Here is a 14,458-nt window from a genome sequence, read left to right on the forward strand (position 1 = left end):
CGTACGACTATTTGAGGTGAAATATTATCGCAATAACAGCGAGCTCGTATTTAAATCGGTCATTTTCAATTTCCGCCAATTAAAATCATTGTGACCTGATGAAATATCGTTAGTAATATCGTACAGGAGTATTCGCGACGAATATACAAAAGAACCGCTAGCATAACAAGGACATTATTCTGCCAGTTTAAGGGAAAATTTCGCATTCGATGATAAGAATAATCAATGTATCAAACGAGTGATGCAATGCAATAATAATTATAAAAAGTAATATATAAATCATAAAGTGCACTTTGTGTTCACTAGAAAGAGAAAACCAGATAATAGTACAGATATTTCATCTAAAGTTTAATAATACCTTCAGTAATATTTCTTTCTGATTGAAATTTTGCAATCTTTAATAGACGAAAAAGTATGATTTAATTGAAACCTCAATTTTATAGAGTAATATAATGCATATGTATCGAAGAATACGAAGCGATCTAATTTTTCTATCACATTTCATTTCATGGAGTCTTATGCGCATTTATGTATTACTTTACAAAAACCATAATCATTTAGAAATTTATTTGAACGACTTCAAAGTAAGATTACAAAATTATCAATGTTTGTTGATTTCAATTGCATTATTCCGAAGTAGGAAAATCTAAACAAGTACAAATCCGAGTTTTTGGTTCGTATTTGACTCAGTTATACAATTAATAGGAAAAATTAACTGCTGTGCACTTAACTGCTGTGCACCATTTTTCAGTAAAAAATAGTTCCAGAAATATAAATTTGTATAACCACCCTCGAATTACATAATCATGTACCTATTACATTTAGGTATCTATTCATGCAAAAATAAAATATGAACAATTTGTAAAAGGACATCGTTAGTTCAAAAACACGCGTGTATAATTCCGTGGACATTTCTTTAGCCTCGTTGAAACAAGCTAGGGTCAAAGTTGCTCGCTGCGCGTGCACGCGCTTAATTATTTCACGTATTCGACGAATGTAACACGGAAAATCACGCCACGAACACATAGATTTTTCAAGAACGGTATCTCCGCCACTGCGACCAATAGCGAAGGAAGCAATTTCCACGGGAAGCCTTGAAGAAAATATTGAAAACTGCCAGGCATCTAACTACGACGAACCAGCAGACTCTCTCGTTCCGCGTATAACAAGGAACGAAACCATGCACATTTCACCATAACCACCGTGTCGGTCCGGGGCGCGGTATTACGGGGCTGGAAGGAAACGGGTCGAAAACAAGACGCGCGACCTCTCATCTTCCAACGAGCTTAGCATTTTTACCGTGCCTGTGCTTATACGCCGGCAAGAATTCGCGATATCGGAAGAGATAGAAACGACGCTTCCCAGTTAACCGTACTAGACGACTATACCTTTATTTTTTCATACGAAATATCTCGATTTATCTATCCGCACCGAAACAGTAAACATTTTTTTTTAACATTCCAAATTTTTGTTTGCGAATTTTCTGCAAATTATCAATGTTGAATGTTCACCGCGTCAACACTTTGACCGCCACGACAACCACGTTAAACATTTCTTGAAATTAAATTATTTTACTTAATAAAATTGCAATTGTATTATGTTAATTACATTTCCAATCATTATTACCTTTCTCAATTAAATTTCATAATGTCAATTACATATTCAACATTATTACCATTTTCAGTCTCTAACAAAATTAGTGAGATATAATAGATTAGCATAAATATTAATTACAAAATGACACGGCAGACAAAGTGTTGGTATGAAAAATTTCTTTTAGTTTATTAATATGTTTCGTATTAATAGTTTATAGGTTAAACGCATGAATATATAACGTGGGAATGGATAGTCTGAGAAGAATACTTAGATAATTTAGTATAACTAACTGTACTTCTCAAATAAATTAATCTTTGGACAGCATGATATAATGTGTTAAGCGTAGCTAATAGTGAACCAGCATTTTTGATCAACTTTTTTGTGATACTAACATGCACTGTACTAATTTAGTAGTAATGTACCCAGCTAGGTAATATAGTTGTATATACATATAAATTTGATTTGACAAGAGACATTTTTTTATCTAATTTGAATTCGCGATAGGTTTATATACAATTTAAGTGAATAACAAGATTTGCACGCAATTTAAGTTAAATGTTTGATACATACAAAATTGGAGTTGAGCAATTGAACTGATTTAAAGATCGAAATACATATTTATACTCTATCTTTCCATGCAATAAACAATTTAATGCAAGTATCCGCGTTATGCAGAGAAAATGTGTTGCGTATTTCTGTAAACGACATAAACGAGCAATCGACAGCCACCAGATTTGTGTAATGTCCGTTGGTTGCAAGCATCGTTCAAAATACGTTATTACGAGATTACCAACATAAATGCATTATCAGACGCAAATAGTATTGCGCCGATACAATATCTGTGCAGAATCAAGTGACAGATTTCAAAGGGTCCACATGTCCGTGTTCCCAACATGTAATAACGCAGTGTTCATGATCACGTGTCCCATAACCGATAGTGCAAACCGTTCTGTGATAATTGCGTGTAACACAACTGGGTCGAACGTAACAAAAGTAACGTGATTTTTGTTATCCAAAAACAATTAAAATATAATTCAAAACTATTCACATTTATTAGATAAAAGTGAGTTATAGTAATTCAATCATACATTATAATTAGAAAAAATTATGATAACAATACTAATGAAATCATGGTACTGGCTAAGAGTTTATTATATATTAATAATTTGTTACGAGCCGAGGGCCAGTTTGCACACGTGGCCGAAGATAAATGAGTTTTGCCGATATTTTGAAAGGGAATGCGTGGACTGGCCGATTGCCTACTTCATCACCGGGTCGCCACTAGTAGGATATTGCGTGGACAGGCCGTTGTCTATTTCATCAACGGGTCGCCACTAGGAATAGGGATCGTTCACGAACTGGCCGATGCCTATTTCATCACTGGGTCGCCGCTAGGTTTAAAGGTAGGGCAAGCGTGGACTGGCCGTTGTCTATTTCACAAACGGGGCCCAACTGGGTGTAAAGGTAAATTGTTTCGTGGACTGGCCGTTGCCTATTTCATCAACGGGTTGCCACTAGATAGGAGGTTGGTTTTGTGGACTGGCCGATGCCTCTTTCATCACCGGGTCGCCACTGATAGGGTAATGGGTTTTTGGTTTGCTTCTAATTGGCCTCGTAACTTCAAAAGAAATATTGACTTTCAAATATATTCTACACTATATATTCATTTTTCACAATATATTTTCTAAATACTTTAGTTCTATATTCATAAAACGAAGTTTATTTACTGTTGGTGGTATATTTAAACAGTAATGTTTACCTGAACATTTAGTGGTAGTGCTTTAGTTCTATATTTATTAAATACAATACACTCTAATATTTTATTTCAATATTTCAATTATAATCGAGCGGCAAAGGTGTATCTTTGTGGGGTCGCTAAAAACAACTGACTCGACCTGGGAAATGGAACGAAATACCTTGTGCACTGAATTGCAAGTAAAATTAATATAATGTAACAAATTCAGTCTATTACAAGTGTGCAAGTGTAGTGTACAATTCGCGGTTGTCCTAAGACACGCTCCCTGATTTACGCACCAAGTCGGCGGATTAACTATTGCTCGAAGGAGAACTCGGCTCGATCTCACTACGTCTCGCATCGCGATTTGACTTGAAACTGCCCGATGAGAAGAAAAATCTTAGCCCTTTTATATGCGGCTCAACTGGGAAATTTGGTAGTGGGGATTGGGCCTATGTGACCAGATCATCCCGCTGATGATACAGGGACTCGGGGACGCGTGACCCCTCAAATATTCTACAATATTTTTGGATCGTGAGACCGTGTTCCCTACCGACGTTTTCTAGCGTACACCCTCAAGAAGGAAAGAAAACGTCGGGAGTAATCTCCGTACGTAACAAATTACATTTAATATAGTATAATTATTGCTGCTTCACTTACTTCTTCAAACCTATACTGATCGGAAAAATTATCATAAATAGATAAAGTACTGTTATGATATCATTGATATTAGCATTCCCTTTTTCTAACTATAATCCATCGTTAAATTATTACAACTCATTTAACATAATAAATATAATTAGCTTTGAAAAGTCGAGTTTCTCATTTCGCTTTCCTCGTTTGACTTCTTTTCGTCTTTGCTGATATTTCAAACGTATTTATAATCTTTGTGACACAGACTTTTACTATACAGGGTGGGTGAAAAATCATGGTAGAATCGGCTATGGATAGATTCTACATGAAGAGATATGTCAAAAAATAAAAGTAATATTTTTCCATTTAATACTGTGTTTTCGAGGCAAATAAGTTTAAACATCCGTCAGGTTTGTATGGTATGTTAGTACAATAAGTAGAATTGCTATGTGATGGGCAGACGCACGATTTATTTCCTATTCAATAGTATTATTCTTTAACATACCTGTTTCCAGAAACGGAGCCTTAAATGAAAAAATGTTATGCTGCTTTTCAACTTACTTCTGCATGTATGGTTTTCTTGAATGGAACTGCATATTTTTTTTATTTTAAGGGTAGTTTATTGACCTAAACACTTTAGTCTTCGAAGGTCGTTCTAGATCATTTAAAGCTATTTAATGTTCATATTTTGGGAAATTTTTGAACGTTTTATAAAGATTTAAACAGTATTAAATCTTGTTGAGTGTTTGGATGATAACTGAGTGTGTTACGTGAAATAGGACACCCGTATATAAAAATGAATCTGTGCGAGAAACAGTGGTCTTTGTGAGTCAATCTATTCGAAATTTACTTATTCGAAAAAAAAAGTAAATCACACGCACGCGCATATACACACATGAAACTATCTGGCATTTAGAAAGTTTTGACGGTCACTACGGAAGAAACTAAACTCGGTTTCGCGCAGTTAGTCGCGACGATACAATCCACTCCCGTTGATATCTAGCTAAGCACGTGCTCCGAATGCGAGTATGAGCGTAACGCCGCGGAACTTTAAGCACCAAAGCGGGAAACTCTCGGTTTTCGAATGAAAACTTCCCCACCAAAAGAAAGTTCCTTTTTCCTGGTCGTAAGCGAATTGTTAGCCTCTCTCCCTTTGCCACATTTACCACTGATTGCCGGCCATTATCCCGACTTTTCTCTTTTGTTTGCGTAGCGGCCGAGCCGCGCTCGCACGATCCCCTTGTACTTTCTAGGGCAGTTTGCGCGGAGACAACGCTAAATCCGACGGAATTTCTGCCACGGCCATTAGCATGCGCGCACGCAATCGGGAATCGAGCCGATAAAACGCGAGCAAACAGTCGCGACTACGTATTGCAGCGCTTTTCGAACTGACGCCCGGAAGAAAAGGCCAACTCGTGCAAATATCGGAGGATCGCGGGGTCGGCTTATCTAACCTATCCCGGCGCTACGTTTCACCGATTCAACGCTGAAAAAGTCGACCGCGGGATGTTCTTTTTACGTAATTAGGGAAACCTAAATGTTAGCTGCGCAAATTGATTCGATTCCGCTTCGTCGAAGTTATTGCGAAAATATTTTCTGATGAAGAAAAATATTATCGATTTCATTTTCACATTTCCACCTTCGTGGTAGACATTTAAATTTTTTAGTAATCAGTTTTTGTTATTTACAGTGTTGTTGTTTCGACATTGTAAATGTTTCATTTTGCATAGTATCCTCAATTCGTATGATTATGCCAAATATTCTATTAATTTGTTCATTTGTTTATACAAATACATTTATAGTCAAGTATCGTATACTCGTCGAATTTTTATTTGATCTAAATAATAATAAACAGAATAACGTTTTATGTTCATATTAGATAAAACATTGAGCTGCTTCACTGTATTACAATTAAGTGTTTCTTACATTCAGTAAAAAAATGGCGCTTGTTTTTTAAGTATATTTTAGGAGGGCGGATGATTTTAGTAGTCATCTTAAAACAAGATTTAAACAAGTCAAATATAATAATATTTATATTTAATATCACTATTATCATAATAAAAAAAATACATCTAAACTTCAGAATATTTCAAAATTTCTTAAAGTGAATAAACATTTATTTAGTTCGAACTTTTGTAAACCTATCAATATAAATGTACGTTTCCATTAATTTCCCCTGTCAATTCCCGGATTTTACGGTATAGCGCGTGGCCATCAAAATGTCACACGTGTACTACCGCAGGAAAATATTTGATCAGTTACAATATTTGCACTTTATCACGTCCTGACTCAAAACCATCCACATTGTGCGCCGCGACATTCTCGTGACAGCCTGTGTCAGCGCTAGATAACTCACGATCCGATTAAACCAGTAATAAAACGAATTGTTACGCATTGTTAAGAACAGGTGAACACCGGTGCGATTTTTGATATATAGATATTTAACCAATTGCTGCGTTTACAGCAGCGTGTCCGATACAATATTGATTTATGAAAACGGCAAGAGTATTGCATCTAGCAGTATTTACTACGTAAATAAATCTGCCCCTTGCACAAGGTTGAGCGTTCCAACATAAATAAGTTTGGAGATAATAGTGAAGGAAACATTATCGATGATAGTCTTATATTTTAGGGAAACAAAATTCGTGACAGTTGAGAAATTAATTTCCGTAACAGAAAGATCTTCTATTAGCCAAAGATAAATAACCAAATCGTTTGTCCATTTTGGCAAGAAAATACAGTTTTCTATTGTTAATCTTTCCCTAGTTTACAAATTAATAATTCATCCTTTTTCAGTTTAATCTCTTCCAAATATTGAAAATATTTTCAGAGAAGTAAATAAAGGATTCGCTGTTTTTTAAATGCTTATTACTTATTATACATAATACTTTGTTAATACTTACATTTTAGAGAAATGAACAATATATCCTGATCTTACATTATTCTAACGTCTGTAATAAGATATACAGCTTTTAAAAAATTAAAGGCACTTGTTTACAAGTTGTAAACACTTTGTAAAATTATAAAAATACTGATATTATCATTAACGCATTTCCTGCCAAGCCTATTTTGAAAAAAAAACTGTTCTAGACGCCAACATTTCTTTTTCAAGTAGAAAATAATGTTTATGAATGTCATGATTATGACAATTAACTTTGTACTGTACCATGATATGTAATGGAAATTTTTAATAATAATTTGCCATTGTGAATGTTATTCCGTTTTAATATAGAATATCTACCAAACAATTGAAAGCCTTACACAGCGATCAGCCGTTTTTATCGTCGAAGCGATCGGAGGCGCTACCGAGATGGAGATAGCAAGATGGTTCCTAAAAATATACTAGCCCGGACAGCATTTATGCAAACCGGTGTACATTGATTTACAACCACGGAACCATTCTATAAGATCGCGCTGATGTTGCAAAGAAGCAAGTGGGAGAACTTACCGTATGTCGGCGCCTCCATGATGGCCGAAATTCCAGCAGGTTGGCCAAACCTTGCCCAATCGGAAGACCTGCGTCAGCTTTGTCCTGTTGCCCCTCTCCAGCGGTTCCGCACAGCTGTGCGCGATCATCGATCGAATATTTCCGGCCGTTTTGCGAACGTTAAAAACACATTAACCTGCCAGAAGATACAGTATTAATTACAAATTACTTCAGTTTATCTGTCACCGTGCAGGGTCCATCTTGCGGAGAATTATTTGCGCAAACTCTATACCTGTGAGCTTCTGAACCACAAACTAAAGTTAATTTCGCGAATGTAATATTTTAATATAAATTCACAAAATTATTTAAAATTAATAATTTCATACCGTATTATACAATTCTGTATTTCTTCATCGCTTACAGTCTTTATTTATATTATCGCACTTTTCAATCTTTTCTGAAGAGATGATTAGATTCCCTTAAAAATACTAGAGTCTATAGTGTCTTGTTGCTGCTAGCATTTATACCGAAACTATTTCCGAATTCCAGTTTTACCGAAATACTTGTTAAACCAGATTTCGAATTTTTACAATAAGGAACTGCAAATGTCTAAGCATCCGGGAATGGGAGACACCTGAGGCCATTTCAAGCAACTTTTCTTTTAAAAAAATTTCTCTCCGAGGTATTGTTAACAAATTATTTAGGAAAAACATTGACCAATTAGAAGCGAGCTTCGCTGGCACGAGGCGGCCGAGTCAACAAGCGGACGAAGTTTTGCTCATTGACTCAGTCGTCTCGCGTCAGCGGTATTTCCCTCTTATTGCTCAATGTTTTTTGCTGATAACTCGTTAACAATGACACGATGAAAATTTTTTTAATGGAAAAAGTTGCTTGAAATTATTTCAGGTATCCCTCATTTCCAGACTATTAGACCTTTTTAGGACACCTTATATATAAATATAAACAAATGGTCCTACGACGAACAAGCTTCTAGAATAAATTAATTCATTTCAGGATACCCCACTGGAGATTGATTTCCTTGTTCCAGGTTTTCCAAAATAATCTGCAAGAATAGACATTTGCATAAAAATCGACGGTCTAGCGACTATAAATTTTCAAAGCGTACCGTCGCCGCAGGAAAATTTTGACAAACGGTGACGCGCAAGGGTGGCACTTATTAACGTATCAGTACGCACCATCGTGTCCGGAACGCTGACACGGTAGTTTGTCTCTTTCACGTAGTGGATACCGTTCAGCAAACGATCTAACAAATTGCAGGAAAATTAGGAGGGACAAAGGGACGGCAACTGTAATCGATAATATCTCGTCGGTTGGACGTTGCCTCGTAATTACACGTGGAACGAGCAAACGCTGGGCTTTCTTCTCCATTAATACGCTTCTTCGACAAGAGTACGGGACCGAAATTCAATTCCACCGGAACGATACAACTTTGACCAAGCGGAATAATGTTTGTCCATGGCAGAACGAGCCACGCTGAAAGCTGATAAATTTGTTCGCGTTTAGAGCGCCGATACTGCGCTGCTGCGAGTGTTCTTTGAATCTCGTCGAAAGACCGACATTCTAGCAATTGAACCCTCCCCTCCGTAAACGCCGTAATCACCGAGTAGATAACAGTAAATGATGAATGGCTCGTTTCGCGCTAAATGGATCGTTTTTTTTCGAAACGACGCAAAGTGGACCGGAGACCCGTTTTACGTGACCAAAATTGTATTTTTGGAATTTCAATTTTGAACAAGTTTGACAAGTACGACATTACAGTTATTTCAAAATTTGTGAATCTTTTTGTAACTATACTATGTAATTCGGAGCCAGTTAATACGTAACTATAGTGGGCAATTATTTTTTTTATGATCGGAAGTAATATCTTTGCTTCATTTTGTAACGTTTTATGAAGCATAGTTACTTTTGATAGAGTTTTTTGTTGCATTCAATCAGAAATTTCTTCAAGCATATTAAATATAGCGTCCGATAGTCTTCATTTATTATAGTAATTAAACAAGTTAAAGTGTTGCTAACAAGTTTATGTCATAACGGGACACACGGAATGTTTACGGATGGAATAATCACTAGTATCACGTGATACTAAAAAGTATTGGTAACAAAAGAGTATTTTGTTATCTTATCCGAAACAAAAGTTTTTCATTAACAGTAGCTCCCTACTAGATTAATCCGCTTCCATACTTCTAAATCGTGGTCTATTCATATTCATGGTTTCTCTTTGTGCTTTTATACTGCTTTATAAGGCCGCTCTTTTAAAATTGCAATTATCTGGCAAAGCAATTTTATCTAGAGGATTCTGTCGATGAATAACTTCCAATGAATAATTTAAAAAAAGCATTTATCTGCTAAATACTTCATGTTTATGATTTAAAGTTTAACATTAAATTTTCATTGTAATTATATTTGCAACTATAATCATTCTATTTTTTTTCAAATTTGACAGAATTGAAATAACTAGACATAACACTAATCGAAATTAGATTTTCTCTAGCACTCTGTACTATTAAACTATATCATCTTGTTATTGTTATCTCTTATTATTTGGTTACTTGGAAAGCTATAAATTAGAAATACTGTCTGCATTATTAATTAAGTTCATGAAGATCAATGTTTAAATAGTTATTTCCGAGTCCGATAAGAAAATTGATCGAAGAGTCTATTATATAGTTGATAAATACATTTTCTTGTCAAAACAATATCCGCTGGTATGCCGCGTTCGTCGCACAGATGTATCAAATTCGCAATCCAGCTTTGACAAGCAGCGCCTCCGATCAATTTTATGGTACACAGGAACGCCACTACGTTCGAAAGCTTTCAATTATCTCCCGTTCCGTTAAAAACATCGTCGAAAAGCACATTTTGTTAGTTCAGAAGTGGACTAAACTTTGAGTGGAATAACGCACGCCCGTAAAGCGAATGGGATCGCGGAAAGCCACTTTCAACGTCAGAGGAAACGGATTCACAAAGACGGGGAAGGTGAAGTTACGCCACACATCAAATCCTTTGAGATCCAAAGTCTCGGTCCGAACGATCGAGTTCGCGACCTCTCCGACGACAATGGTCACACGCCTGATTGAAACTGGAAATCGATGCGTTTGTAATTTCTCTTCGAATCGACTAAACCCGAAAAGGCCGTGCTGTCTATTTTTTTTTTTAAACAACCACAAACGATTCCTCTCTGATCTACGTAAATTTCTTCGGGTCTCTGCTCTTAGTCTGTCACATTGCCGCATTTGCGATTCATCGGTGGACCTGTCGATTGAAAACAATGCATTCGTGCAAGCATGAACGGTGTGCGTGCTTATTGAGGTGGAAACATGTTTGTGTCACGTGAAGTCACGTAATGTCACGTTGCGCGAGGACACGTGATACAGACGTGTCAATTGCAATTTACAGATTATAGATCGACAAACATAAATTCGTAAATACAAATTTGATGGCGTGAATTTATAAGTGTCAGTTGTCAAATCTAAGTACACGTAAACATAAATTGTCAAATATAAATGTACGAAAACATGAATTGTCAAATATAAATGTACGAAAACATGAATTGTCAAATATAAATACATAAAAACATGCATCCTCAAATATATATGTACAAAAGCGTACGTTTATAAATATGAATTTACCGAAATATGCATTTATGAATATAAATTTAAGACCACACATTTATACAAATATAAATTGTTATACATGAATTTTTTATAGATATGAATTGTCAAATATGAATTTATTACTACAAATTGCAATATATAAATTTATAAATATAAATTGCCAAATATAAACTTAAGAATTTTTCTGTCCTTCATTATTTTATCAGTCTCCGCAGACACCCTTCGATTCTCGTACTTTTTCTACTGTTCTGTTCTATTATAAAATTATGCAACAATTGTTCATTCTTAAGTAAACAACTATATTTCCAAATTTATGCTTTAGATCGTGTGTGTATGTATTTACGAAATATTGTACGTACCTCTGGAGTTTGAATTTGACAAATATTTGTCAGATTTAACGCAAATTATATTTTCTTATCGACGGTCCTATTTCAATGAGGAATTCATGCGAAACCGTATCAATGCTCCCCGATAGGTTCTGATTACACGATGCAAACACGGTATGGTAGAACGATGAACGTTTGCACCAACCAGTGCAGCTGTATACCCTTAAAAGCATGCAGTGATGACCGTTTGTGCCGAATCGTCTACGTGAAATACACACCGCGTCCAAGTAATTGTTATACAGCGTTACTATGGATCGTCAACCGTACCTTCAAAAGGTCGTCATTGAACTGCGGATACAGTGTGCCCGTAGTGACACTGGCAACCCCTGGCGTAAAGCGATTAATCGAATCGCGATGGCCGAAGGAAATATTTGCTGTGTTTGTTAGAAACAGAGACACGCGTCCCGTCTGATTGAAGAAGCAAAATGAAATAAAAGATTCAACAAAGTTTCACCCTCACGGGGACATATTGTTGTTGCCTGTACTAAACAGGATGTTGTTTTCTCGTTGTTTCTAATAAATGACAGTTTCATTTTTAAATTTAACTTGCTTCTCGATTTCTGTGATTATCGGTTTCTTCTGAATTTTTATCATTTTTTTCTGAAACTTCACCATCCACGACATAATGATAATTACTTCCATGTATCTATCAAGAATTGTATTGTAGAGCGAAACGTGAGTGTTAAAAAATGATTAAAGATCTCGTTGAAGTAAATAATTGACAAAAGTAAACTTTCTTAATCAGTGTTCGATCTCCTTGTAGAAGAAAACATTTTTTGAAGGACGAATTCGTATTAGGTGATGAAATCACTATTAATGTAATATACATAAATCGGCGAGTTTATATTACATTAAACAATTCTTTTATGAAAGCATTTATATGGTGCATTTCCTCATCTTGAGATTTTTATATATTCAGCAACAATGTAGGCAACATTATTGCATAGACAATAAATATATTCTGTATATTGTCGTCGAAAAGAGGTTATGAAAAATAAATGCTTTGATATAAAATATATATAGTAAATAATAATAATAAAATTAATAATAATAATAATAATATGTATGTATATTTATGTTTTTATTAAATTATATATTTTATAAATATCATGTATTTAAACAATACATTTTACGTAAGAGAAAAATATTTAAATAGTTACTTTTTATAGAGATTATAACAGTTAACTGATTAACGAATTACATTATTTCGAAAATAACGTGGACAATACATTTCATACCCACTAATAAAGTGATTATTATGATACTTTATCGACCAATTCTTGCAAATAATACCTCCAAAATGAAACTATATCGAATCAGAATAAAATTGAAGGTAGCCGAGAAGTTAAAAACGTACCTACTTGGCACTCCATTTTTTAGCGTATTGTCCTTCTGGCTATCGGAACACCCGTAGAAAACCGGAAACATTGCGAAACCCATATCGCGTAAAATTAACAAGACAAGCGGTCAAATAATATGGTTTTTCGAACTGTATTTGCTGGAAACAGAAATAGCAAACACTAGTCGGCGATGCCGGAACAATGTATATTTGAAATCACGCGTGTTGTAACAAATTTTCGAACTCGATTCGAAAACTGCCGCACAATTCGCCCAGCTAAATATTTGTCGAATCAGCCGACGTACTCTTTGTTAGCACCAATAAATTTACTGCGGCATGAAATAATTATACAGGGTGTCCATTTTATTTGGAAATTCAGAATATCCCAGAAACTATAAAAAACAGTGGAAAAATGTTCTCAGAAAAGTTGTTTGATTTTTTTGTGGGACTATTTAAGTTTCATTCTATAACAACAAATTCAATTGAATTATTCTTTATTTATGCTCTTATATGCTTCCAATAAAAATATACTTATTTTGATTAATTAAAAACCTGACAAAATTTCTGTGCAACATGTGTCTATTTATTTCCTGAAATCCTGTGCCTCAAAGAGTTAAATGATATTTTTTAAGGACTTAAAGATAAATTTTACAGTTCTTTTCAATGTCATAAATTACAAATGATAAAGGTATTATATCTCCTTTGAATATTGGGAGAAAAAGCTCTGGAGCCAGTTACAGTAAAAATAAATTAAATGCTTGCTCATTTGTTTATTTCTTTCAATTTAAGTATTTACATATGTTACAAATGCATAAAGATACACAGTCTACTTATCAGTATGTGTCTTCATCAATTATATGCATACATTATGCATATGTATAATAACATATATGTTACTTTCTCTTTGAATTACAGTTTTATTTAACATTCAAGTACTTTACTAAGTATTGAAATGCTTTTAAACATTAAATAATCGTGTTTAATTCCCTCGTGAAAGAATGAAACGACTTTCTCAGCGACCGAACATTAAAGAGAAAACAAATGCTCCCGTAACAACTGTATCTTGCAATTTTTATTCTGCATAAATATTCACAGTTCCCGACTACACTACTTTACCGTCGAAAACCATGATCTGGTAAACTATTGTTATACGCAAATGGAGATATGTTTTTCGTCCAACTCTGTGTGCACTACGTCACACTTCATCACGCTTAAACGAGAACGAAATGCCGATTCGACGTGGTAACGCGGCATAATGAAGCCCGCGGGTATTAGAAAAACAAAGTAGATACCGGCGGAACGTGTTTGGCGGGCGCGAGCTGGCAAATGCACTGTTTAAAATTGATGGAAATAGTAATTAACGAGTATCGTTTCTGGCCGCCGATAGACAGACGCGCAATCCACGATCGAATCCAATTCATCCCTAACTCGAACACCGCATCGATAGTATCGACCGGGTCGTTGCGAAAGTAGCTTCAATCTTCGTCCGAGCGAATGGGATTCGCAGTTGATTCGCAAACAAGATTCCACCGCGTTTTAAACGCTCAAACAAAGTGAAGTGGCCGGACAGCTGATTTATTGTCGGGATTTCCGGCTCTCATCCCGGGATTCGCGTTGGTCTTTGTAAGGGCGCAACGTGTGCCTGTATTAATTCGGTCGTCGGTGAATTGAAATTTCGGGAAATTAACGTTATAATCCATGCATAAT

Source organism: Augochlora pura, chromosome 8, assembly GCF_028453695.1.
Source record: "Augochlora pura isolate Apur16 chromosome 8, APUR_v2.2.1, whole genome shotgun sequence".
In the NCBI taxonomy this organism is placed as follows: domain Eukaryota; kingdom Metazoa; phylum Arthropoda; class Insecta; order Hymenoptera; family Halictidae; genus Augochlora; species Augochlora pura.